The sequence below is a fragment of the Phaenicophaeus curvirostris genome, chromosome 7 (genome assembly GCF_032191515.1).
Source record: "Phaenicophaeus curvirostris isolate KB17595 chromosome 7, BPBGC_Pcur_1.0, whole genome shotgun sequence".
NCBI classification, from domain to species: domain Eukaryota; kingdom Metazoa; phylum Chordata; class Aves; order Cuculiformes; family Cuculidae; genus Phaenicophaeus; species Phaenicophaeus curvirostris.
The window spans coordinates 38,534,841-38,559,917 of record NC_091398.1 but is presented as its reverse complement, the minus strand read 5'-3'; the positions used below and the strand labels follow the sequence as shown (position 1 = coordinate 38,559,917).

Genomic DNA, 25,077 nt, shown 5'->3' with positions numbered 1-25,077 from the left:
TCAACATAACTGTTTATAGTGTGAATGCAAATAGTGCTCCATTTCCAGCCACCGCAGTTAATAATAAATTCCCGTTGTACTTAAACGGTGAAGGTATTACATAACGGTCAAAGTTCTTTTAAATGTTAAGGGTAGTAATCATATTAAAGACACACTATACAGAAGCAAAAGCAAATGTCAGTTTAGTTATTATTACCATATTTGCATGGAGTTTTAAAATATAAGGCCAGATTCCTAAGCACATCATATTTGTGCTGGTTGCGGCTGAAGAAAGCAGAGAGGAAAAGAAGCTACAAATCCTGCACATCACGCTGCAATTCTGTGCCATATAAGGGTGAGATAAAGGAGCTTCATGTGCTGTAGCACAACCACAGGGCTTTTCTTGATTATACCAGCTGAAATTGTACCACCAGGACAATTGTTCCAGAAAGACGAAGGGCAATACCACACATTCCTCCTCCTCCTCTCTCTCTCTTCTACTGTGAACGCTGCACAGGAAGGCTGTTATATTGGCTCAATACCATCCTAGGACAATTCTGAAGCACCCACTTAAGACATGTTTATGACAACTGTGACACTCTTAGGATACCTAAAACAGTGATAGCCAGGAATCTGGTGCAAACAAAATCAAACATGCTGATCCTTACACATGAGAGGTCCTTTGATACTTTTCTGCTGACCTACGCTATTAGCGTCAACATTCCATATTAAACACCCAGGAGTCAATTAGTGCCTTATTAACAAGCAGCATTATGGATTGTCAAACACTTCCAGAGAAAACTCTGATAAATTAATTAATATCTTTCTTTAAAAAAAAAAAACCCTGCCCCCACAAAAACCCAAACAACAAACAAGGCCTCCCAAACAAACAAAGATCTAGATCTCAAATTGCATTCTATATTTGCCTCCTTCCTTGTATTGGACTCATTTGCAGGATTAAAACCTGAGCCTGGTGCCTCCCCACAGTATGATTGTTGGCAAAGAAACAATTCTTTGACTGTCTTCCAGTCTCTTTTAAAGGACTGGGGTTATTCACACAGAACCACACCCTGCATCCAGCAAGACAAGGAATGCTTGCCTATGGAAGTTATGTGCATGCAATGAAACTCTTATTCCCAACTTAGAAATGGGACCCCATTATTAGAATTCCTGATATTCATAGTGCTTCTCACGTTCCACAGAACCCAGCAGCCCCAAGCCAGCAGCCTCAGTTAAAAAATGTCTAACCATGACTTTTAATTGTCATTAAATCAGTTAAATTCACAACTTCTTACCTGTAGAGCCCTTTTGCACTGCTTGCTTTGCATAGTAGGGTTCCAGCCCCAGTCTCACCTGAAAAATAGATGTCAGTGATGCCAGTTGGTGCAGACGTCCTGGAGGAGCATCAGCTCTACAGCTGCACCCAAGTCCCTTCCTCCAGCACTCACTAAATGGTGTTTCTTGGATGTCACCCGCTTACACACTGCTCCAGTTGCCAGCCTTGTTTTATAAGAAGTAGAAAAATGAAAAGGCAAAGAGGAACAATGTTATTAATCCACCGCACGTTAAGGTCCAGAGATAGAACATATTTGACACCTGAGAATTACGTATTGTCTGGTAACCTACTTAGTGCTGGGTGGAAAGCAATCCCATGGCTCAAGAATCCTTGAGATGTTGAACATTTTCCTGTACAAACTCAAAAATTCAAAACATTTGCCAATAATATACGTGCAAGAATAGAGATGCCTCCAGATAGGGTCTAGAGGAGGTCAAATTGCTTTGAAACGTCATTGCCTTTTTTAGGTTAGTTATCACTATGGCAGTGATAAATATTTTGTAAAAAGTATAAATAAAGCAGGCTGGATGTTGCATACTCAGAATGGGTGTCACTAGAGAATATTTTTTTCCTCTAAGTGAAATTTCTAGGAAGGATTTTAGCGAAAATATGAGTGTGGAAAGCACCATGGGAAGTTCATCAGCCCTGAGGCATTTGACAGCCTATGGTGGGTTTCCTGTCACCATGGTTATCATGTCTGGCCCCTCTTCACGTCAAGATCTTTCTTTATGGGTATTTTGAGGAGGGGGAGGAAACTGGTTGCACTCTTTTTCCTCAGCATTCTTTGACCAACAATCAAAACAAACTGCTCTTTTCAAATTAAGTTTTTGGTTAACGATTCTTTTTTTTAATCACTGATTTGGTGTTTGTCCACGAAGAGAAGATCTTGTGGCTCAGCAGATGGTCACCCTAGATAATTTCCTGAGGGCTGAGAATGTTCAAAGGAGGAATCCCATGCTCCTTCAGTAGATCCTGAGGGCTCCCTGGCCCATTGATATCTACCATCTAATGCCTGATGACAGGGCAATGGAGACTGCATGTTTCAGCTGCATTTCTAACACTATCAAAGCCCCTTTCTCTTGTAACTGAACTGTTCTAATTATGCACATTTCCCTTTGCTGTATTCCTCAAGGTCTTGTCTCACCAAACGATGTAACTCTTGATTACAGCTCTTGTATTCAGCTTGTACAAGGAAGCTGAAATACTCCTGAACACCTTGATGACAAGTACATGGATTTGCCTGGCAAAACAATAACCATGCTAAAGCTCTTTTAACATCCCGGTTTCTTTGCTGAGAGCATCTGCCTATACTGTCAATTCGTCCCGTGCCTCTTGGGTGTCTGACTTAAGCATAAGTATGCAAGTCCTATAAATGAATACATGCCACTGGGGGTAGCACTTACAGTAGAAGAGTATCGTCTCATGAGTGATAAGGGTGACAGAAGTGCAAAGCAGAGCTGAGTGGATCTGGCACTCACATTGCGAACAACACAGAACTCGTATGGGAAGATTTTCCCACAGAATGACATGCAATAATTTATTCTAAGCCCTTCCAACTTGTGTGTGGTTGTTTTTTAGGTTTGGGTGGTTTCTTTTTACCCTCCTCTGCGAAGCTGCTATCTTCTGCATCTTTTCTCTAAAGATGCTGCTGCTAAAATGAAGCATCTCATTCGAAGGAAAGCTAACCAGCCTGACCAAGAAAATAATTACTAGTCAATAGTATTCCCACATGACTGCATTCCACAAAAGTGTACCACTGGGGAAGGAAAGGTAGCTTTTTAAAATACTAAAATACTGATGGGCTAAGATAAAGGTTTTTAAAAGCCCCAATTTTTAACAACTAGTTTATAAGTATACAAGCAATATAAAAATATACCTCTCAAAGTACTTAGCAGGAAATGCCATTTACTCAATGACAACCCTGCTCTGAGGATTTCAACTTCCTGAAAGTCAGAACATGAAAGAATTCCAGCTCCCCCAGTGCTCTGTGGCACAGAAAAGCATAAAACCTCTTAGCCTGAGTCAGACTGGTTCCCCAACACATCTACTGTCACATCTCGAACACTAGCCACTATCAGATGTTTCAGCAGATGCAACAGTGGGTGAAATAAACGTAGTTGTGGGATGCTTCTTGCGTTGTGAAGGGGATCAATCACATCCCAACCCCATATGACCTGAGACCAGATAGGTATGGGCACTGTCCTGTCACCATTTAGAGATGTGTTCCCATATACTGCTGCCCTCTCCGTTGTTTCCAAACAGGGCAGAACCCAGTGGGGCCCAGGAGTCTGAAGCCATAGTGGAAAAGTCTAAAATCTCCCCGGTCACCTATTAACAACCTTTTCTCTTTCCCCTACTTTTCCTATGCACCCACCCACATTCTTTTCTTGTTGCTGCTTAGCTGTGTTTTTCAGCTCTTTGGTAAAAATAGCTATAAAGTAGAAAATACATCATTACACTTATCCAATACATAAAATCAATAGACTAAAATCAATATAATTTACAAAGATTCCTACAAACATTTAAAAATGTCCAGTCCATGTAACCACAGAAATTCAAATAAAGGCAACAAAAATCTGTACCTTTCCCCTGGAAACTTCTCCCAACTACAAACCTATGTGTACGCATCCATAAGATGTGATCCTTTTGCCTCTCTGCTGCCTGTTCTCCAGCTGTCGGTGGTTAGTGCAAAAAAGACAAGGAGAACGGAATTGCTCTTCAAAACGTTTCTGTTCCTCTGTTAGTGACTTTCTGCCTTCAGCATCCCAGTCAGAGAGCGACTCTTCAGCGTACGCCTCTAGTCTAAAATTCCCACCTGCAAAACCAGCATTAAAATGAGAGAAACATTCAGAATTACAGTCAGCATGGTCAGTCTTGATTTTTCTAGCCAGCAACCTCAAAATATAAACATGGACTTCAAAACACAAGCTTATAATGTCAACTTACGGTTACGATTTTATTATTTTTAAACTAGCTAAGAGTCTTAGAATGTCCAAATGTAAAAGAGAAGAGTCACGTTGTTGCAGCCTGAACTATCTAACAAGGTTAAAATATAAAATCCTTTAGATGTAGGAAAACCACGTAGTGAATGACTAGCTCTCACCTTGCTGAAGAGCATACAGGAGGGAGGGAAAGACTTAAGTAACTTCTAAGAAAAGTACAATGTCATCTACAGCGATTGGTGTATCTGTTTTCAAAAGGCAAACTCATCAGAGATAAGAGTCCACCACCAAGATCCGGTGTGAATTTAGCACACAGATTCTTGAGGTGGCAATCCTCACAGTTCACAACTGCAATACTGTAAGAATCACATATAAATATATACACTGGAAACTAAGATTAAAAAAAAACAGTATTAACAACCAAAATGTTTTGAGAAACAACCTGTGAGGTGCTGAACCAGTCTATTCTATCAGATACCTACCATACTTCCAGGGCACCACAGCAGGAGGACATGAGTCACTGCTTTAATTATATGCAGATCTTTGTAAGACTAGTCTTAATAAACCTCTGTAATACATATGTGATTTAAAAACACACTTTCATTTAAAAGTTCAGTTTCTTAAACACATCAAAGCTTTGAAAATGTAGATTTATGTCTTTTAATAATGCATATTAATAATATTGATATAATTATATCACTATTCATATTTGAAGACTCTCAAATAGAAATTTTTCAAAGGTTACTTGAAATTCAGAACGGGGAGTAAAGAGATCCATAATTTAGTGGGCAGAAGTGGAAGTCAAGTTTTCTGGAGCCTAATTTTCCCAGTGTTTAAATATTGCAAATAATCAATACGAAGCACTGAAATGAACTCTGGAAAAACAGTTAACTCTCATTACTACCCTTATCTGATACATAAACTTAAGAGGCTAAAATTCATCTACTTCACAAAGATTTGGTGAGTTTTCATAGAGTGCTTTGAGATCTCATGGTGAAAAAGGGAACACAAATACAAAGCAACATAATAAAGACAGCATCATTAACTGGTATTACTACATTTCATACATGAAAATCTATGATCTAAGCAGTAGGGATCAAGCTATTCATGGGTGTTTAAAGTAAGGATAATCATTAAGAATATTAATTTGGACAATCGACCCTGACACACCAGAATTGACTTCTTGGTTTTGTTTGGTCTTAGGAGAACAACAGATAAGCTCCCATATAATAAGAATCATAGAATAACTGGGTTGGAAAAGACCCACCAGATCATCGAGTCCAACCATTCCCATCAAGCACTAACCCATGTCCCTCAGCACCTCGTCCACCCGTGCCTTAAACACCTCCAGGGAAGGTGACTCAACCCCCTCCCTGGGCAGCCTCTGCCAGTGCCCAATGACCCTTTCTGTGAAAAATTTTTTCCTGATGTCCAGCCTGAACCTCCCCTGGCAGAGCGTGAGGCCATTCCCTCTTGTCCTGTCCCCTGTCACTTGGGAGAAGAGCCCAGCTCCCTCCTCTCCACAACCTCCTTTCAGGTAGTTGTAGAGAGCAATGAGGTCTCCCCTCAGCCTCCTCTTCTCCAGGCTAAACACCCCCAGCTCTCCCAGCCGTTCCTCATAAGGCCTGCTCTCCAGCCCCCTCACCAGCTTTGTTGCTCTTCTCTGGACTCGCTCCAGAGCCTCAACATCCTTCTTGTGGCGAGGGGCCCAGAACTGAACACAGGATTCAAGGAACGGACTCACCAGTGCTGAGTCCAGAGGGAGAATAACCTCCCTCACAGAATGGTTTGGGTTGGAAGGGATCTTAAAGATATCCAGTTCCAACCACCCTGCCATACATAGAGACACCTTCCACAAGATCAGGTTGCTCCAAGCCCCATCCAACCTGGCCTTGAACCCCTCCAGGGATGGGGCAGCCACCTCTGCTCTGGGCAGCCTGGGCCAGGGCCTCCCCACCCTCACAGCAAAACATTTCTTCCTAAGATCTCACCTAAATCTCCCCTCCTTCAGCTTAAAACTATTCCCCTTCACTCTTTGTTAGAGCCCCTCCCCAGCTTTCCCAGAAGCAGTAGGGATGAACGACTTCCAGGACTGTTCTCCCTTTTCCTCTCCCATCCTGCCACTTCTTTCCAGCCAGACCTTGTTCTAGTGGGCACAGAGCAAACGTATGTGTGCAAAGCTCTGCTTAGAGGCAGCAAGATCATCTGGTAACGCAAGTGTCCAAACAAAGCTACAACAATGGTCACATCAGCTATCTGCTGCCAGCCTGAGATCTGTGACTAACTTGTGCATACATTTGCATAAGTTATATAAAAATGAATGTATAAAGTTATATTTATCTGTACTTGTATCTTCTTTGATATGAGTGGATGTTGCTTGTCCACCCACAGTAGAAACTTACAATATTGTAGGCTTATAAATACAGAAAGGAGAAGAGCAAATTACAACAGATTTCTTCTAGGCTACACTTCAAATGTTGTTCAGGGGAATGGACTTGTGGACAGCAGCTGTGGCTCATAACACATCAAGCTGGGCATCAATGCAGTACAATTGTTGTTGGGTTCCTACAAATAAAGGAATTAGCCTGATGAGGTGTGATAAGTAATTTTACCTCTTCATCTTTGTCTCCCACTACATCCAAGATCCTTAGACTGACCCCATTAGTTACAGTTCTCTGCATGCAGTGTATCTTGCCATATCCCACCCCAAACTGGACAAAAATGTGACCTATCGGGGTGTCTGGACCTACTCCTGCTGGAATTTCGTGGGAGTTTTCACATTGACTTCAAAGACAGCTGAAGCAGGTCCTCACTGCATAGCAAGGAAGAGGTTCATTGAGATTTATAAACATGATTTTCTGTTCATCCTTCTACTTCCTAACTTCCTAATCTCAGTTTCCTGGACTAAAGCCATGGGCTGCTGTTCTGTAGCTGATTTACAATAAACAGAAGAAAAACTCTGTAAACTTGTGTTTTACTGACAGTGACACACATCTCAAATACTTTCTATATTTTCAATTAAAAAAAAAAGTCACTACTAAGATCTGGAGTAAGTTCAGTATCTGGCTTAATCTCTAACTGAAGAAGAGTAGATTGTTACGGAGACAGAAATTATATCATGCATAATGAATTTAATCAGAATACAAATATAACAATATTGCTTTTTGCCTTTCAACTAGGGAATGTAATATTTTAAACTTGGGAATCATTTAGCTTTCAAATTTCTCAAAGTAGTTGCAAGGAGACTTGGAATTTCAAAGTAATTGCAAGGTTATGTGAAGCTCAAATCCAGCTTAAAGGCAAAGGGGAAGGGAAACTTAGAAATCTCAATTAGCTTTACCAGCGATAACTAGATTCTATTTCTGGGTGAAAAGTATCAGATTAGTACAAGGAAACAAACCACCAATTTAGAAAATATCAAGGTTTTGTGGAAAGAAGGAAAAAATAACCAGATCTCAAGTTTAAGTTACTATTGCCCCTCTGAAACAACATAGCTTAAAAAGAGGGCCAGTCACCCAAGATTACAACATGATAGCCTAAACTTTCTTTATTACGGTCAGTTGTATTTATCAGTTGACTTTTAGTTCTGCATTATAACTCACCCAGTAGATAAAGTTAATATGCTTAGTTTCAAGAAGAAAAGAAAAAGGGAAAATCTTACTAAAAATACCATTCACTCTGACCTATATTGTGCATATGTAAATATATATACACTTATGAACATGGTCCAATAAGTAATCTAGTGGGTAATTGTACCAGCACATAGAGATGTATTTATTTGTAGTTGTTCTTCTTCTTTATTCATTCACCGATCCTGTAAATACAGGATTAACAAGTTTTCTTGAAACTTTCATTGTGTATCCAATTGAACAAGAACATCTTCTTTGGATAACACAATATAAATTACTTAATTAGGACACATGATCTGTGTAATAAACCCACATATATAAAACATGTACAAAAAACAGTTTTTCAGCCCGAATGTGTCATTAGATTTTTGTTTATTATTATTATATTCAATTTAGGAAAAGAAGTATACCACATGTAGACTAATAGACTCCCAAATTTCCTTTTTCTTTCAATTATTGTCGTTACACAAGCCTAAAACCGAGTTCGTCACGCTGGAAGATTTGAGAATTAATTTCAGATTTCAACTAAGAAAAGGATGATATGCTCATCTTTAAGAGCTGATCCATAACTAAGATGTCAGACTTATGTATAGGAGCAATATGGATAGTTCAATATCACCATTACAATGCTCGCTGAACAAAAAATTAGCATGATACAAAGTAAGCAGAGCACATATAATCCCAACATCATGAAGTCCCCAAGAGCAAATGTGATCTTTGAGTATATAAAATGGAGGATAACACAGCTGAAAGTCACTGTCTGCTCTGTACAACACTGGAGAAGTCATTACAAAAACCCAACATTCAGTTCTAGCGTTCACACACTAAAAAGTATGGTTTAAAAAAAATGGAATTGATGTAGAAAAAAAACATTAAAATTTTTAAGAACCCACCTCACAGATTTAAACTCCACCTGTTTTGTTTATAAAAGAGAAAGATTTTCATGTAAATTCAGTCAAGCATAAAGAAGAATCATCAAAATCCAGACGTTAGATGTTAAAGTTGAAGAAATTTAAATGAGAAATATTTTTTTTCCAGTATTTAAATTAACATCAGAACAACATATTAAAACTTATTCATTCTTGAGGAGGAATATTTCTTGAGCTGAGGCTTTAGGAAGTATTTAAACTGAAGCATAAATTAGAACTATCATGGTGGTATTACTGAACAAAGCCCTATGGCCTACAGATTAAGAGGTCAGAATAGTCCCGTCTGACCTTTAAATGTAAGAGCAGCATTTTATTATTTGTATTTTGTTAGTCCTGAGAGTTTCCAGTCACAATTAAACTCTGCATCATGGAAGATCCTGAGCAAACAGAGAGATTTCATGGGCTGTCCCCAAGAGTTTACAGTCTTAAAGCTCAATTTTCCAACTTGCAGTGAATGCAGTTCCACATAAGTGAGATCATTTTCCCAAATTCAGTGATAACATAATACCTGACATTGATTATAATGGTATTTCTTTCATTATTCCATCACAGTATTTGGGGGTTTGACTGCATTCTTTACTAAGTGGCCTATTCTATTTTGCTCATGTGAGACTCCAAATTGCTGTTTAAAATTCCAAGTTTATTAAGTTAAAAATCCTGGTGCCAGCCATTTTATCTGGCAAGCTGGAAGGCAGGATGAGGCTTGTGACTGACAGATCACATACATATTCCTCGAGAACACACTGGAGACTTCTCTCTTTGATCTGAACCCTTGTAATAGAGAAAGGCTCATCACGTTGGCTAGACAAACTCTATTTTCACATTTCAAGGTTTTAAAGTCCCCAAGTTACCCAGGGAAAGATTTATTAATCCTCATTTTGGCATACTCAGGCTAATAGGGTGTCCCAGTTTCAAAGTCATCTGTTGAAATAACCACACTTTTGAGGTCTCTCCTGTTTGTTTGAGGGCTAGTGCTGATGTACATGCTTCTGGCTACTGGTGCCAAGAAATTACGTGAACCGTGTTTATGCAGTGCAGTTCATGTCCCCAAAATCGTTATATTTTTGATCATCACAATAGTTACTAAAAGCTTGTGCTCCAGACTGGTGGGATTTGGTTTCAATTTTTAGCACACTATTTTCACTGCATCCTACACCCAGCCACAGCCTATCTATCACTTGATTCTGACAGATACATATTTTATATTTTGACAAGCAGCCCACTTGACTGCTTTCCTGTGACATCATCTTATCTCTGAATGTACCAACCTGTTAATAACTTCATTTTCTGGTTGAATTTTTCCAAATTAAATTAAGCAGGCGAAACATGTTAAGCCCACCAAGTCTTCTTAACACTTCTGCTGAAGGGCATCTTCTGATAACTTGATTTTGAAAAGGGCAGCATACAACCTGTTCGGAGAGGGATTTGGTCCAAAATATCAGGTTTCTGGAAGGTGGAAGATTTCTTTCTCAGCTAAGAAATACAAAAAAATGACAAAACACATAGACAAACAACAAAAATTAAATATTTATCAAGTGTTAACTAATATTCCAAAGATTATATCATTATTTAATGGCACTTAAAGGAAACCCTTATGAGATAAAAAGGAGCAATATAATCTAACATAAACTAATGTTCAATTTTTCTTCTGCAGATAGAGAGATGGAAGCTAAATATAGGCCAATGTTAGCATGAAATAATTTTCTCTCTATCTTGCGACAATAAAAAGTCAGCAGAAGCTTTTCTTTCATGTTAATTAAAACAATTTTAGGAAAAAATCTTTTTCCTGGATATAGTATATAATATTCTTAATTAAATATGGGCACTTTTATACTTATCTTTTCCCACAATTAGCTCTTCTGTGGAAGCAATACCACACTGGACATGAAATAACAGGACAGTGACAAAATTTAATTGGATAGTATGGAAATAAAATCAGAAAATCAGGCTCTTTTCCCAGCTGTGTAACTCAGAACTTCTTTCCCATTCTGTGCCTCAGTCTTCTGCCATTTAAACTGAAAATGTTGCACCAAGGAGAAAGAAAAATAATACAAAAAACATGGCACAACTTATTTTTTTCCAGTTGTGCTACAAGCTGAAACTAGCACTCTATTCCTGGAGGTCTCCCATGCACACATGTTGTTTCAAAAAAAAGAAGCTAACGTGCACGGAGCATGGTGAGCAGCATTCCTGTCTCACTTGGCTTCCAAGGGTCAAGGAGAACCCAAAGCAGCAGAGCCACGCTGTGCCCAGAGGTGGCTCAGGCACTCTGGTCATCACGCCATCCCAGGGACTTCCCCAGTGATGGAACTCTGTGCTCCACATACATCCTGCCTTGGAGGAAAAAGTCTAGGCATTTGCCCACCCAAAGCCACATAGACCATGAGAAGGAGAAAGCCCAACAGCGCTGGTCAGCACTGGGGAGGAGCCAAAGGGCTCTGTACTTCGTTTTCATTTTGCACTTACGATCTGCTCTTCACTGAGAGGATGGATAAGCAGCCAACAGAAAGGTTGATATTACTCCCCTGGAGTTATGTCTTACAAAGCCTGTTCAGAGACCTGAACTGCATAAAATGCCATTGCATTAATTACCACTGTGGTGGGACTTCATTAGCATGTGGGGACTGCAGTGCTTGATGTATCCGAATCTATCTACTTAGGGCCAAATCCTCTTTCTGTTCAATTCAAGGAGTATAAGTTTCAGCTCTAACAGGGTGTCAGACTCCAACAGGGAGTTTTGAAAACACACTGTATCTCGTTGGGCTTTATACCAGCAATCTTCAAAGATGCCTAGTGTGAGAAATGCCACCCAGCACCAGAGAGATCTGTGAGAAAGTGTGAGGAGCTGCCAGAGCTCCCCATGCTTGTGACTTTCCCTACCCTACTTCTCTTCACTACAAACTTCTAAGCTAACCTTACGTTTCTTGGAAAACACATTAAGACCAAAAATTCAGGAGGATGACTTATAATAAATGCTTTCATTTTCCTTACTAATACTGAGTATTTTTTCCGATGATGCTAACAGTGGCCTGATCCCATCCATCATATTCCTGTAACAACCCTATTTCAAAACATAGCACGTTTTGCCTAGGAAAGAAATCCAGAACTGAAGCAGGAGTAATCTGGGACCAGCTACTGAAACAACCGAGCCTTTTAAGCAGAGGTCTGTACTGCTTGGGAGCCATAGACAGCGGCTGAAATATGTACCATTGTATCAGAGAGTGAAATAAACAATCTGTAACTTCAACTTGTTTAAAATAAACTTAATTAGAACTAATACAAATGCATTTTTCCTACGTGGCTGGTCTAATCAACAGTGGCAGCTTTAATTACAAGCCTATTTAAGGTGAACATACTGCACTACTGTGGAAAAGATGCATTATTTTACACTGTAGGTGTACCTCCTACTTCTCTATCTGTCACACAGGCAGTATCTTTAATAGCTGTTAATGTTATGTCTCATTTTCCAAGCTCAGTTTTTGAAGTTTCTAAGCACAATCCAATGGAAACCAACCCAAATCTAATAATTGCAATCTATTTTATTTTTTCTTCACTATTTAGTTTTCACCACAAAGAGAATGACAGGTCTAATATGAGGTTCCTGAAATGTAGTTACATCTAAGCTTCAGCGCTCCAGAGCACATAAAATAAATATATGATCAATGAAATGAAACATGACAAAATGTTTCATATTGATGTTATTTTTCTTTTCAAAACATCTTTTATGGTTAATGCCCTCAGTCACTTTTTCCATACATTTTCTTTTTTGTAATATATAGCTTTCCTAGTTCTGATTTCAAGTTCAGGGTGCCTGGGGAGAATTGGAAGATTTCTTCAAACCAAGACTGTTCCTTCAGCCTTTCACATGAGAAAATTGTTAGGCGCATTAAAGTATTCCTGACTATGTTGCATTCCTTTGTTCAGAGTGAGTTTTGGGAACACATCCTTTTCTCATTATATTTCCATAAAATATATTTGATCTATTCTATTCTTAGAATACCTCTGATGTGGTCTGTGAATGGAGCACAGTATAAAAATATTTCTTTTTTTTTTTTATACGAGACAAAACGTTTCCATTTCTTAGACACATAAAAAGTCACTATATAGCACTCCCCGAAAGTAAAACTTTACAGAAAGTTTCAGTATAACTCAGCGCAGATCACAAAAGGAATCCATCCTCGCAGAGTCCAGTTTTAACTCAGAGCCTCATCAAATGCACTCAGGAGGAGAAGGAGAAAGGGAAAGAGGAGCAGAAAAAAAGAAAAGAGAAATAGGCAACGAATGAGACCTGGATAATACTACTGGGAAGCAAATTTATATTTAGAAGCACAGAAGGATGTTAACCATGTGCTTCCTAGAAAAACATAGATCTACCGTAATAGTAGTTGACAATAAAATCACCTTTGGAAAAAAAGTCTTAATACTTTCAGAGCACAATGCAGGACATTTCCAAATGCAGACAGATGTTTGAAAAGTTTACACAGACAGAGCATTGCAGCAATTTAAGCATCTTTCCCCCTTCATTTCCCTATCTTCTGACTGTTGCCTTTAGAACCTTGAGAAACACCAAGTAGCAGCCTCTCTGAGCATCCCTTCTCTGCAGCTCAGGTTTGGCTTGGGTCATTATTGCTACACCCATAAAATTATGGTTTCAATCAATCTCTTCAGAACCTTTTTCTCTGAAGTTTCCCCTTCACCAAAGGAGCATTGCTCCAATCTGACATGTTGGAAACACAAGGATGGAGAACATAAGGTCGTCTCTGGTCCGGATTCACCCCGGTTGGGTGAGGAGTGAAATGCACACACGGCCAGGCTAGAAATCACCCTTTCCAGCAGTGAAACATGCCCCTGATTTTCACTCCAGTAATGTCATCTGATGTGAAGCGGGAGCCTGCAGCAGCCCAGCTGCATTGGTTACTGACCACAAATGACTTAATCCCCAGTATAAACATGGCCTAATGTTCAAACTCATCTGCCGATTCCCTCGCAGCTTCCTACTCACAGTTCACGGAAGATGACTTCTCCTTGTTCCCACGACTGGAGAGTCGGGATCAAAGGCTTGCAGGGAAAGAAGATAAAGGGGTTTTTTTTTGTTGTTGTTTTATTTTTAAAAAATAACCTCAGGTTGCAAGTATCTTCACTGTGCTGAGGTGGTATAAAAAAAATTTAAATTGTCATAGAAAATTTTTAAATCTTTTATTATTAACAGATTTGTGTAAGTACTGGCAGCGGTAGCTACATGGGATGCAGTTTGTGCCTCTTGTTATCTTATAAATACATACATCCATATATATATACACACATATATGGATATTTGATTGTTTAATGAACTGGCTTTCCCTCCAGATACTATGTGAAAAGCCATGAGAAGGCTTTAATTGACTGAGCCAGGACACAGGTAAAATTGGGTAGGGGAGGGTGTTTCTTTAGTTTTCTATTTATTGTCATCACAACCAAAAAATATTAGAGAAAGATCATGTAAGCAGAAATGTAAAATCTGCAAAGAACAAACCTTTTTTTGATTTTTTGAATCAGTAATTCACTTAGAGGAGTGAAATACAGCTTACGGCCCCAAAATCAGACCAGCGGTGTCTGTCTGGGAGCCTCCAATGTATCAAGAGCAAAAAGCAATTCCTGATCCTGCATAAACTGCAGAGACTGGAACCGCGGGAATTATTCAGGTAGGTGTGTTGCCAGGGTTGTGTTATCTACCCCATAATGCACCTGGTTGCTATCGCTTTTACTTTAAAGAGCACTAAAATTCAGCTAATAAAATTTAAAAAGAAAATCATATAAAGTGACACATAAGCAGGTTTCACATGTGAATGAAAAGTCTTCAACATGTTCTTTGACACGTAAAGTGTACATTTGCTTTCATCAGGTTTTTCCCAATTAAAAATAATGAAAAACATGCACTACCTAAAAAAAAAAAAGAGTCATAATAATAGCAAAAAACCCAAACTCACCCACATTAATAAGTACTGCATGTGTAACAGGATCATTCTGGCAAAGGAAATTTTTTTCTTCCCCCTATGAAATATTCTTGGGTAACATACAACAATGCATTTTCATCACACTGTCCACAGACTTGCACACATAAAGGGACCTATATGAAGGCAAGATATTTTCCCCTAGGAACTCTCCATTTCCAGCAGTTATTTTAAGTGCCATGCGTCACTCCTCTCCCTTTGGTGTCTTTGGCTCTGCTACTGCCAACCCAAGAGCCCTTCAACTCAAAGATCTCAACTCTGCCCATCTCAGGAGGTCCCAGCCATGCATGCAGATCCATGTCCCAGGCAGATGGTCTGTGTCACACTTGTAAGGACACTATTTCTCGTCACTGTCTTAGGGAATGGCTCTGCAAGCGCTGGAGATGCTGATGGAAGCTAAGAACACCCCAGCACACACCTTCTGGTTGAACCACTCCAGAAGAAATGACACAGTGCACTTTGGGTCATTTAAATTAATTCATTAAGCTCATCTTAAGTTAAAAAGGACAGATAAAACAGCTCATGTGCACTCCCTTTGCTGTGTGGCTGAATTTCAGGCATTTGAAGAGGCCCAGGAGCTCCAGCCCTCTCTACAAGGATCTGAAGAGTCAGAGTCTGATTGACATCATCTCCTTGCTGAGGTTCGGCTTCATAGCTGTGCCCTCTCTCACTTTTGCTTATCATCAGCCCTCCCCAACGTTCACAATTGTCCATGCACAATGGATGGCCACACACAAGCAGCCTGTCTGTGTGCACCAAGCACAAGATGGTGCAAAATCAGCTCCTTGCAGACACCACACAGTAAAACGTCCCAATGCACCCTTGTGGTATTTTCCACATCGCAGAAAAATGCTCAACCGTTTGTCCAGAATAAAAATAAAGAAAGAATCATAAGCTCGGCTTCCCATCTAGAATACAAAATCTGAAATGACTGGGATCAGGAAAGCTTTACTATCTCAGTTCCCTCCGTTGCATGTTGTACATCTACTTAAGAACAAGGTAAAGGCCAGTGACAAAGTGAGCACTTTGTTTATTGACATTTTTTCATATCAGCTCAGCGATCTACGGGATCAATCCCTTAATATGGAACATCTTTTAAACATGTCAGAGATCAGAAATGAGCCATATCTCGCTTCTTAATAAGTTTCTATATAAATCACTGCCTTATTAAAACCTAAATGCAGTAGCCTCCACTAATGATCAATTCTGCAGTTTAGCAATGTTAATGAAGCTTTGCTGTGAAACACTGAAATACTTCTATAATAAAGTTTATGACTTGTATTGTATTTATTGTAAGCAGGGGGGTTATATTTAAAAAAAAAAATCAATATTTTAATATGTAACACCTAAATATATGACCTTCCTATTGCTACATTTCAAAAGCAGTGTGTGTGTGTGTTCCATTTAACTTTTTTATTTTTTAAATAAAAAAAAGCAGCTCACTTCAGAAAGTTGTAAATATTCTAGAAAGCTCGTTAATCATGAAAACTTCTAAACTGAAATTTGTTCAAGGCAAGGAGAATCTATACAATTTTCAGCAAATTGCCTTTGTTTCAGATGCACTGGTTCACGTGTCAGCACACCGATGTGTCATGCCTGGTTACATGTGTCTTGTTGTGTTAAAATTATGTGCCTGACATACCCAGGCTCAATGCCCCATCTCCGTTATGTGTCAGGCTGCCAATTCTCAGAGTGTTAGATTTTAATTTCCTTATTTTTTTGCATTGCACGCTTTTGCCAGCTGGAGAGTAGGGCTGATGCCCTTTTCCATCACCGGTCCCAGCAGAGACTGCCCAGCAAGACTCTTGCACCCACCAGGACTACAAACACACTTAAATCACATGTGGCAATTGTCCAAGCACAAAGGAGAGACTGTACAATAAACAGCTGTATCAGCTGAATATGACAGGATAGCTCGACTCCTTTGCTTTCCCAGGACCTTCCCTGAGAGCTCAGCTCTTCACAGAAAATATAATGAATACTTGTGTTTGTCACATGGGCAAAATATAATTTTGTGTTAAATGTTCATAGTCAGCTTCCTGATGGAAGGTTATGTGAGTGTAGGAAGGTGGTTGGTGCTACTCTCGAGTGACTCTGCCATGGACGTGGGGCATTGTTTCCAGTGGGCACAGAGGATGCTGGCAGGCAAACAGAGGGCAAAACTTCATGGTTAACTAAAAATCCGAGGTAAATTCAGCAAATCTGACAGCCATCTTGGTGGGATTACTGTTCTACAACTCAATTCTCATCCAGCAGTTAGGAACGCAAACATGTGCCAATCTATAATATTAATACTTGCCCCTTTTAAATTCAGTTAAAACTCATCAAAATATTTTGCCTCTCTCTCTTCCTCCAAAATACTGCATTATGAGCAGTCCAGTACACAGGACTTACCTTGGGATAGATAGAAATCATTAGTAAACAAAGCTTTTCTTGCAAGGACATTTTAAATTTCTTCTCCTTGTTACATATCACTGTTGAAACATCAAAATTCTCATTTCGCTGGGCTTGACTTAAATATAAATTCTGGTGAAATTCTAACTTTTTCTAACTTTAATATTGACGTAAAACAGAAAGACGACCTGCAGTGTTAATTTTAATGGGACCAGAATGGTAATGGCAGATGTCAAACAAACATTTTATGTATTAGAAATAGATTTTTAGTTCCCTCTTAAACCGGGGTACAAGGAAGATGCCCATGGTAAAGTTTTTCATAGAGGCAGTGAGAATAACTCCCATAAACACACAACTCTTTCTTTACCATATATGTGTCCTCTCCATACACTTGAGAGTAAAAAATTGAAAGTCTCGAGTAAGACAGACTAGAGAGGAGCCGTCTGAAAAAGTCTACAGCTCTGTTTTTCTATACTATTCATTGAAATTATTGATCCCTTCAAATGAAAACTGAACATCCTATCACTTAATATCACACGAAGCTGCACAGCCACGGTCAGAAGCACCGATATGTTAACTTCTTGAATTCCTGTACCAAGATTACCTCTGCTCTAGGAAAGGGACCCTAGACCTCAGAAATTTACATTATAAATTATTTATAGAAACACAAAAGCAAAGTAAACCTGCTCATTAAGTGAAGACATTTGCATAGCTGACTTTGCAAGTATCTTCCGTGTTTGGGTCTCGAGGTGACATACTTCAAAACTGACAGAAACCAATTTTATAAAAGCAAGGAGTGACAAAGCAATGAATAATCAAGCTATCGAGCATAATTATGTCACAAAACAATGTTTAGCCAACAACAGCAGCTGATGTACACCATATTATCTCATACACTCAGAAAAAGTAACAGATCTTAATAGCGGTGCAAAATTCTAGCAGCAATTCCTGACTTTTCAAGATAACGTTAGTACTGGTACATTCATGATAGGTGATCATAAAGGTACTTGAGCAGTTAAATACGAATAAGTCTGAAAATTTCAGCCAGTGGGAAGAGTCAGACTGGACTAAAAGACCCTTCATATTTCATAATTTAAACTATAACTTTTCCTTATTACAAGGTTCCATATGGTTACAAAGTAGACCACTACCCCCTTTCTCAGCTGTGTTTCAAATAGCTGGACAATTTATGATTCGTACATGGTAAGACCCTGAGATAACATGGGGTTCTTGTTTGGGACCTTTTGAACCACACTAGAAGTTTCCTGAAGAAAATTTAAAAGGCAAATTTGTAAGCCTGAAACAAAACATGGTTTTTTAATGAAATTGTCCAGTTTACATCTTGCAGGATTCCAAAATATTAGAAATAATAAACATCTCAGACTTGCTGCCTCTTTAGCTGGACAGGTTTCCCACAGCTAAATCCTTTGATGATACTCTTTGGACTTTCTATTTTAGGAAGTCATCCCTTTCTGCTTCTCTCTGGAGGCAAACTCTTTTGCTTTCCTGCCAATCTTCCTCTTGACCTTTCTGTCCTGTGTACTGGGCCCTTCCATCTCTTTTCCAAAGTCCTCTCTCTCTTCTTCCACACTGCTAGACCCTCTTTATTCCCAGTGCCAATAATTCCCTCTCTCAGTTACCTCTTCTTCTGCCCTGATTGATAAACTATTCAGCCTTCTAGCCCTTCTTCTTCACTTTTGCTGGAAGATTTCTCCAATTTCCAGAGAAAGTCTATTGCCAAGACCACCCCATGTATTTGCAGTATAACAGCCAGTATTGATACAACTGGATATATTAACTGCAAGAACCACACGTAGCAGTAAAAACCTATGTTATGATGATATTGAAGTATATGTAAACATTGACCTTAATTACAAATCAAGAGGAAATTGCTTTTCAAATGCTATAGGTAATAATTTTAACTCAATCTCCGATTTCCAAACCAAAATATTATGTTAAAGAACACAAAGATATCCTGGAGCCCACCTTTTTTTTCCATGTGTGGAGAAGAGGGGCCTGTTTAGTAAACATCTTTTTATCACGAACACCATAAATATAGCAATATGGTTAGATCAGCTGGTTTGTGGGGGTTTCATGTGACCTGTCTGCTTGCTGCAGTAGCTGCAAGACAGCATCCAACCACCTCTCACTCTTCAGCACACTCGTTGACACAGTTCTTAACAAAAAGTATAACTCTCCCTGAAGATTGTTTATCAGACCACTCTACACCACACCAGACCAAGAAGAACTGTCTATGCCTAGGGACTAAGGAAGGATGTTCTTTTTGGCTTTGGACAAAGGCCTTATCTATGTATGCATCCTATTCCCTACCAGCTACAGCAACATATCTCTATCCACTCCAGCCAGATTAATATTTAAACACAATGACGTTGTCATTCAAAATCTTCAGGCTTGATTACTGTAGTTCTCATAGTCACAGTAGGAAACCACTAACTTTAAAAGAACACAAATCTTTCTGAGTACAGCAAACAAGAAACAGAGGTGGCCTCCAAGCTCATCATTGTTACACAAAGCCCTCCTCCCATGAAATATCAAGCTAGATATTTCATTTCATTTTGAGTTTTCAGAACCCTCCAAGGGACAGGCTGGAATGAATACACTGGAGAATTGCCTTCAAATAGGAACATAACCAAGATTCAAACTCATGGAGGCAGACTGAAGGGTTGGGGCAACAAAAAAAGACTTGCTCCTAAAAATATAGCAATGATTAGAATGCCAGTATTTCTAAAAGCTGCTAATAATCTTTGCTTTATTGACCTACAGCAGCCTCACAAAAATAGCACCATAAAATAGAGAACTCCACAAACTCCTCTTCAGCAACTGAAGATAAAGGGAGAAAAAAAAAAAAAGAATAGATGACTCCTAAGCAAATTTTTGAGACTAAAAAGATGAATGCTGTGTAAATACTTATACACAAGGAAATCTGTAAAAAAAGTTGTGAACTTAGCCAAAATACCTCAGAATGCTCTTTTTGCCCAATGTAAATTGTCCTTAATATACGAATGTCATTCACTCAGCTCAGAATGTGTCAGCCTACAAGCCATTCTCAACCTCAGACCTATAAAGTCTTAAAAGCTTATTGTGGTTTTGAGGGCCTTCAAGCTCTCTCTGTACTAGTTTTCACCTGGAAAAGGTGCCCATCCGAATCTACAAGTTGAAATTTTATGCAGTAAAGTAGAACAGCTTCCAACTTAGGGGAAAAAAACACCCTGCAGCAAAAGAAAATTCTCACATTACAGTACGTTAAGAAGAATCTACTTCAATTGTGGTCAGTTGTCATGGAGAAAGAAAAGGGGGAGAGAGGGGAAGTATATTCCCATGTGAAAACCTTTCTTATTTAGAAATAAAGAAAAGAAAAAAAAAAAAACCTTATGAACAAAACCCTAACTCTCCTCCTGCCTGTGCTCGATATTTTGTGCAAAGTAGGTGAATCTGGAATGAGAGATGATTTAAAAAAATACTCATTATGCTATTTATGTACATAAATGTGGTTGTGTAAAAGTATAACAGGAATGCATTCACAATTGGTTTAAGTAATTTTCTCTTGGCAAACCACCATAAAAAACAGGGGCGTCATGGCGCCACCAGAATCCTAAATTGTGGTAGAGAATCATCAGTACACATGGCATTAATCTCTGTCTCCTTGCAGGAGACACCCTTGGCTGCATTACTGGCCTGTCTCTTAAATCTAAGACATCATAACTTGAGTTTAAAATGACACCATAAATAAGATAAACTCCCCCCCCACCAATAAAAAAACGCCGGCTTTATTAAAAAGACACATATTTCAGGCAGTTTGCTCCTGTTAGCATTCTTCGTTGCCAAAGCACACCGAAAGCGTAATACTAATGAGTTAATAATAGATCATGTAGTCTTCAGCATTCACATTGGACACGATTCAGACTACTGAGAGACTTTTAAAATATATACATATAATTAGTTAACCCATTGGTATTACATCCCTGTTACTTTGGATTGATCACAAGGCTGTAGGGATCTCATTATACCATACCAGTTTATTTTCCCTAGTGACCGGGAACGCTTAGCTCTCTTTTAACATCTTACTACGAATCGCTTACTAAGTTTTCAAATCCTCGTTTTCCTTCTTCCAAATTTAGGCAAAGCAGAGTTGTGTTAATAGAGCAATTTTAAATATCGCCGTCCTCTTTGCAAATTTCTCCACTTCTCGTAAACGTTTTTAAAATGTTCTACCAGCTGAAATTCATGTCTTTTAAAGGAAACTGTGTCGCTATTTTGGTGGAAAAAAAAAATAAATAAAAGACTGATAGTTTGGGAACACCCACTCAAGATAAAATAAGGATCCTGGAAGATTTCCTGTGGGGGTTAATGGAGGCCAGGCCAATGGTAACTGACCTTGAAGTCCCCAGATGAAGCTTCATGTTTGTCCTCAGATTATTGATGTGGGTTTTTTTAAAGGATTCTTCAGCATTCAAAGCTAAGTTTGTCAACCCTGATATGGTGAGAGTTCAAAAAACATCACTGATAAGTGCTACCTTCAGATGCATTGACAAAAAAAATTCGGGATCTCAATACGGAAATATCGTTAAGTTAATTTTCTTATATTCTACTTAGCGCAGCATTGCCAAAAAGACGCTAACACAATCCAGAGATAGTACAGCAGCACAGCACTAGGATATTAAATAATTAGCAAATATAGGTATTTTAAATGAAACTTACCCACAATGACACATGTTTAATTCAGACTGTGAGCCATGGTGTGTCTTTCCCAACAAGCTATATGACTGTAATACTGTCTTAAAAAGCTATTATTTTAGGTACCTTGGAAAAAAACAGTAAAAAGAAAAAAAAAATGTGTTAAAGATCCATACACAGGGTTTCTGCAAATGAATATGATGTATTCCAGAGACAACATGCATTCACACAGACACTCAATAAGAAAGGGACTGTTTACTCAGTTTATAGCTTGAAAACCACTGGGGACTGTGTTCCAGTATGGGAAATTTTAGTACTGTGCATTGTTAATACAAAATAAAAAGCAAGCCTGGGAAGTTAGGATTATAATTTTTTTTGAAAATGCTTGTTTGGACCATTAAAAAAAATATTGCCTTCTAATGTCAAAGTACGAACAAATACTTTTTCAGATGAATAAAATCTGTAATCAGTTAGATAAGAGCAATATGCCTTTTTTGGCATTTAATCAAACAATGAAATCACATACACATTTCCTGACACAAAAGACAAATGATGTAATAATCTGAAGGAGTTTCTCTATCTCCTTGGAACTTTGCATACTTGACTTGTTTTCCATATTTTGTGACTTTAAATGGTGGGAAAATTATATTAAAATGCTTGTAGCAGTTCCTCTAAACTAGCATCCTTTTTGTTTTATTGTATTTAATATAAAAGGAGCAATTATTTGATTTCAAAGTTATGAAAATATGTACCTTATGAGAAAACAAGCAATTTAAGCTTTAATTGGTGTCATTTTTCACAGAACTGGCAAGATTCTTGCATCCCTGGCATGTTGTTTTCTATAAAACTGCAGAGCTGCTTTCAATGAATGTTTTACGAATGTATAAGTTGTTACCATGAAGGTATGTGAGTGGATGCCTGGAAATATAAGATTTCTGGGGGGATTTATTCACAAAAGATGCATTTCATTTCATAGTGTATATACTGTAATTTTTCCTTAATATTCCTAATGTGCTTTGCTTCCCATTAAGAATTTCTTCCTTTCTTGTATGGGAAGAAAAGGGAGGTATGCAAGAGGGATATTTTGCACAGGAGAACTAGAAATAAAGAAGGGGGAAACAGTGGAAAAGAACTGCTTTGGAAAAAATTATCTTATATACAGCTTTTGTATAAAATTAGACACCCTAGCCAGACAAGGCTTCATTGGTTTGGGGTTTTTTTCCCTCCTGAGTGGAGGGTTCAACTTTGCTCCATGAAGCTTATAACACCCATGCCCTTACCTGTTAGGGGCATGATTTTTTTTTTTTTTAATTTATTTTAAATGGTATCCACAAGACATGGACTAAAGACTCTGACAGTAGTTCTTGTAAAGATATCTTATGGGAGACAAACACATTTGAAGAGCTTGGCTTGTGTGTACAGCTATCCAAAAGGGGCACGACTGCAAATAATGAGATACCCAAAGTGTAGTGATGGCTCAGCCTTAAGAAGAAAGCTTGTGCCGACCGAGATATCACTGCAATCCCGAAATGTGGCCATAATTTTTGTCAGCTTTGAGGCCTTAGGAACGAGCAGGAGCCTTGTAGATGTTATGTCCTGCTGTGCACTCACCTCCAATGACCTCTCAGGATTGTAGGACCAAGTTAGGAAAGGGTCTCACTGGCCCACAGGGCAGTAGGTACCTCCAGCAAGAGAGCATTTAACCAGTGGTTTTATCCAGGACTCAGTGCTGTCTTGGTGCAAGACAAAGAGCAGAACTGTGTCAAGAAAGGTGTGGAGAAAAGACATCACTTTGGATCCATCCACAGGAGCAAGGAGCAGCCCTTCCTCCCTTTGGGACAGTTTTTCCTTTAGCACAGAGTCTGTGGCCACCACTCAAGTACATTTAACGCAAGGACTTTGGTGCTTTTCTTTAGCAAGCAAACACTAAGACTTGACATCATCCAGAAGGATTTCAAGGAGCAGACCTTTCACCCCACACATGGGCCAAAACAGTGAATTAACTCGCTCACATACGCAGGAAATTATATCTTCCAGAATGACTATGTTCCATTAAAAACCCACCGTTGTCACAGATTTTAGAATCCACTCTGTAAAACCAGCCACACATTAGGTTATAGGGGTCTGAAAGAGTAAGGCCACAGAAGTCCAGAGCATTTTTTAGCCCTCTTAATAACTGGGAACACCAACACATCTCAGCCTCAACCAGGAGGGCACATTGGTGCTGAGCACTTAATCAAGGCTTCATAGCCATCTAGTTCATAATTTCTCGGTTCTAGATTTTACGATGTAGACACTAACACCTCTGGCTCACAAATGTTTCTACTCAACCATGTGTTTACTGGAACCAGTAGTTGGTACCTGTGAAATACCCAAATACAGTGACAGGCTCTGCAGCCTCTCCCCATCTGCCTTCGCACACATTCCCCTCTTACATCAAAACACCTACTACTGTGACTTTCTATCTGCCTGTGACCATTCCTTCTTTACACTCAACATTTTAATTAAAAAGCAATAAAACACTTTAATTTGAGGTTTGTACATAAAAACACAAGTAAAAATGACCTGAACACTGGGCAAATACTATTGAAATCTGAGCTGAAAGGCAGTTAGAGTAACTTTAACCACCTGAGAAATGCAATAATCACCCTGAAATGCACAGACTGGAGTGTTTTATTACCATTATAAACTGCAATTTATACATTAAAATAAGGAAAACAGTCAGACCCATCTATTTATGAGCTATAATAAATATGGTTATGACATCACTGACAACCAGTCACAAACTTCCAAACACATCCAGAGCTCTAAAGCAATTTCATGATTACCTTTTAAATCTGTTTTCTATCAACACGTGTGTATTTTTTGGGTGTGCACGTAGCCACAGGCCTGACTCAGCAGCTGTGTCTTCATGGATGTGAAGGTCTCCTGCATTCTGCAAGCTTTTGGCTTGCCTTTGTCTTTCATGTCTTGCACCTATCCAGTCTCCTACTACATTTTCCATCTTCTATCTTTCCCATGACACACAGGCAAAAAAAAAAAGCAACAAAAATATTCCAATTGTTAGAGAATTTTTTTTGTAACTGTCAAAACATCACCTTAATAGAATTTGGGAGAAATTCTGCTATTGGAGAAACCTCTAAAATGATCATTTTGATCTAATGAAGTCCCTATCTTTCAGGG

General features: G+C 38.8%; 1 long non-coding RNA gene across 1 annotated transcript; it reads right to left on the bottom strand.

Moving 5' to 3' along the window:
• Positions 1-10,160: 10,160 nt before the first annotated feature.
• Positions 10,161-24,848, bottom strand: LOC138722777 (uncharacterized). The gene is made up of 3 exons (XR_011337748.1): positions 24,723-24,848; positions 21,919-22,020; positions 10,161-10,288 (listed from the first exon to the last, which is right to left on the bottom strand). It is a non-coding gene; the product is annotated as an uncharacterized lncRNA (long non-coding RNA).
• Between the last annotated feature and the right edge of the window lie 229 nt (positions 24,849-25,077).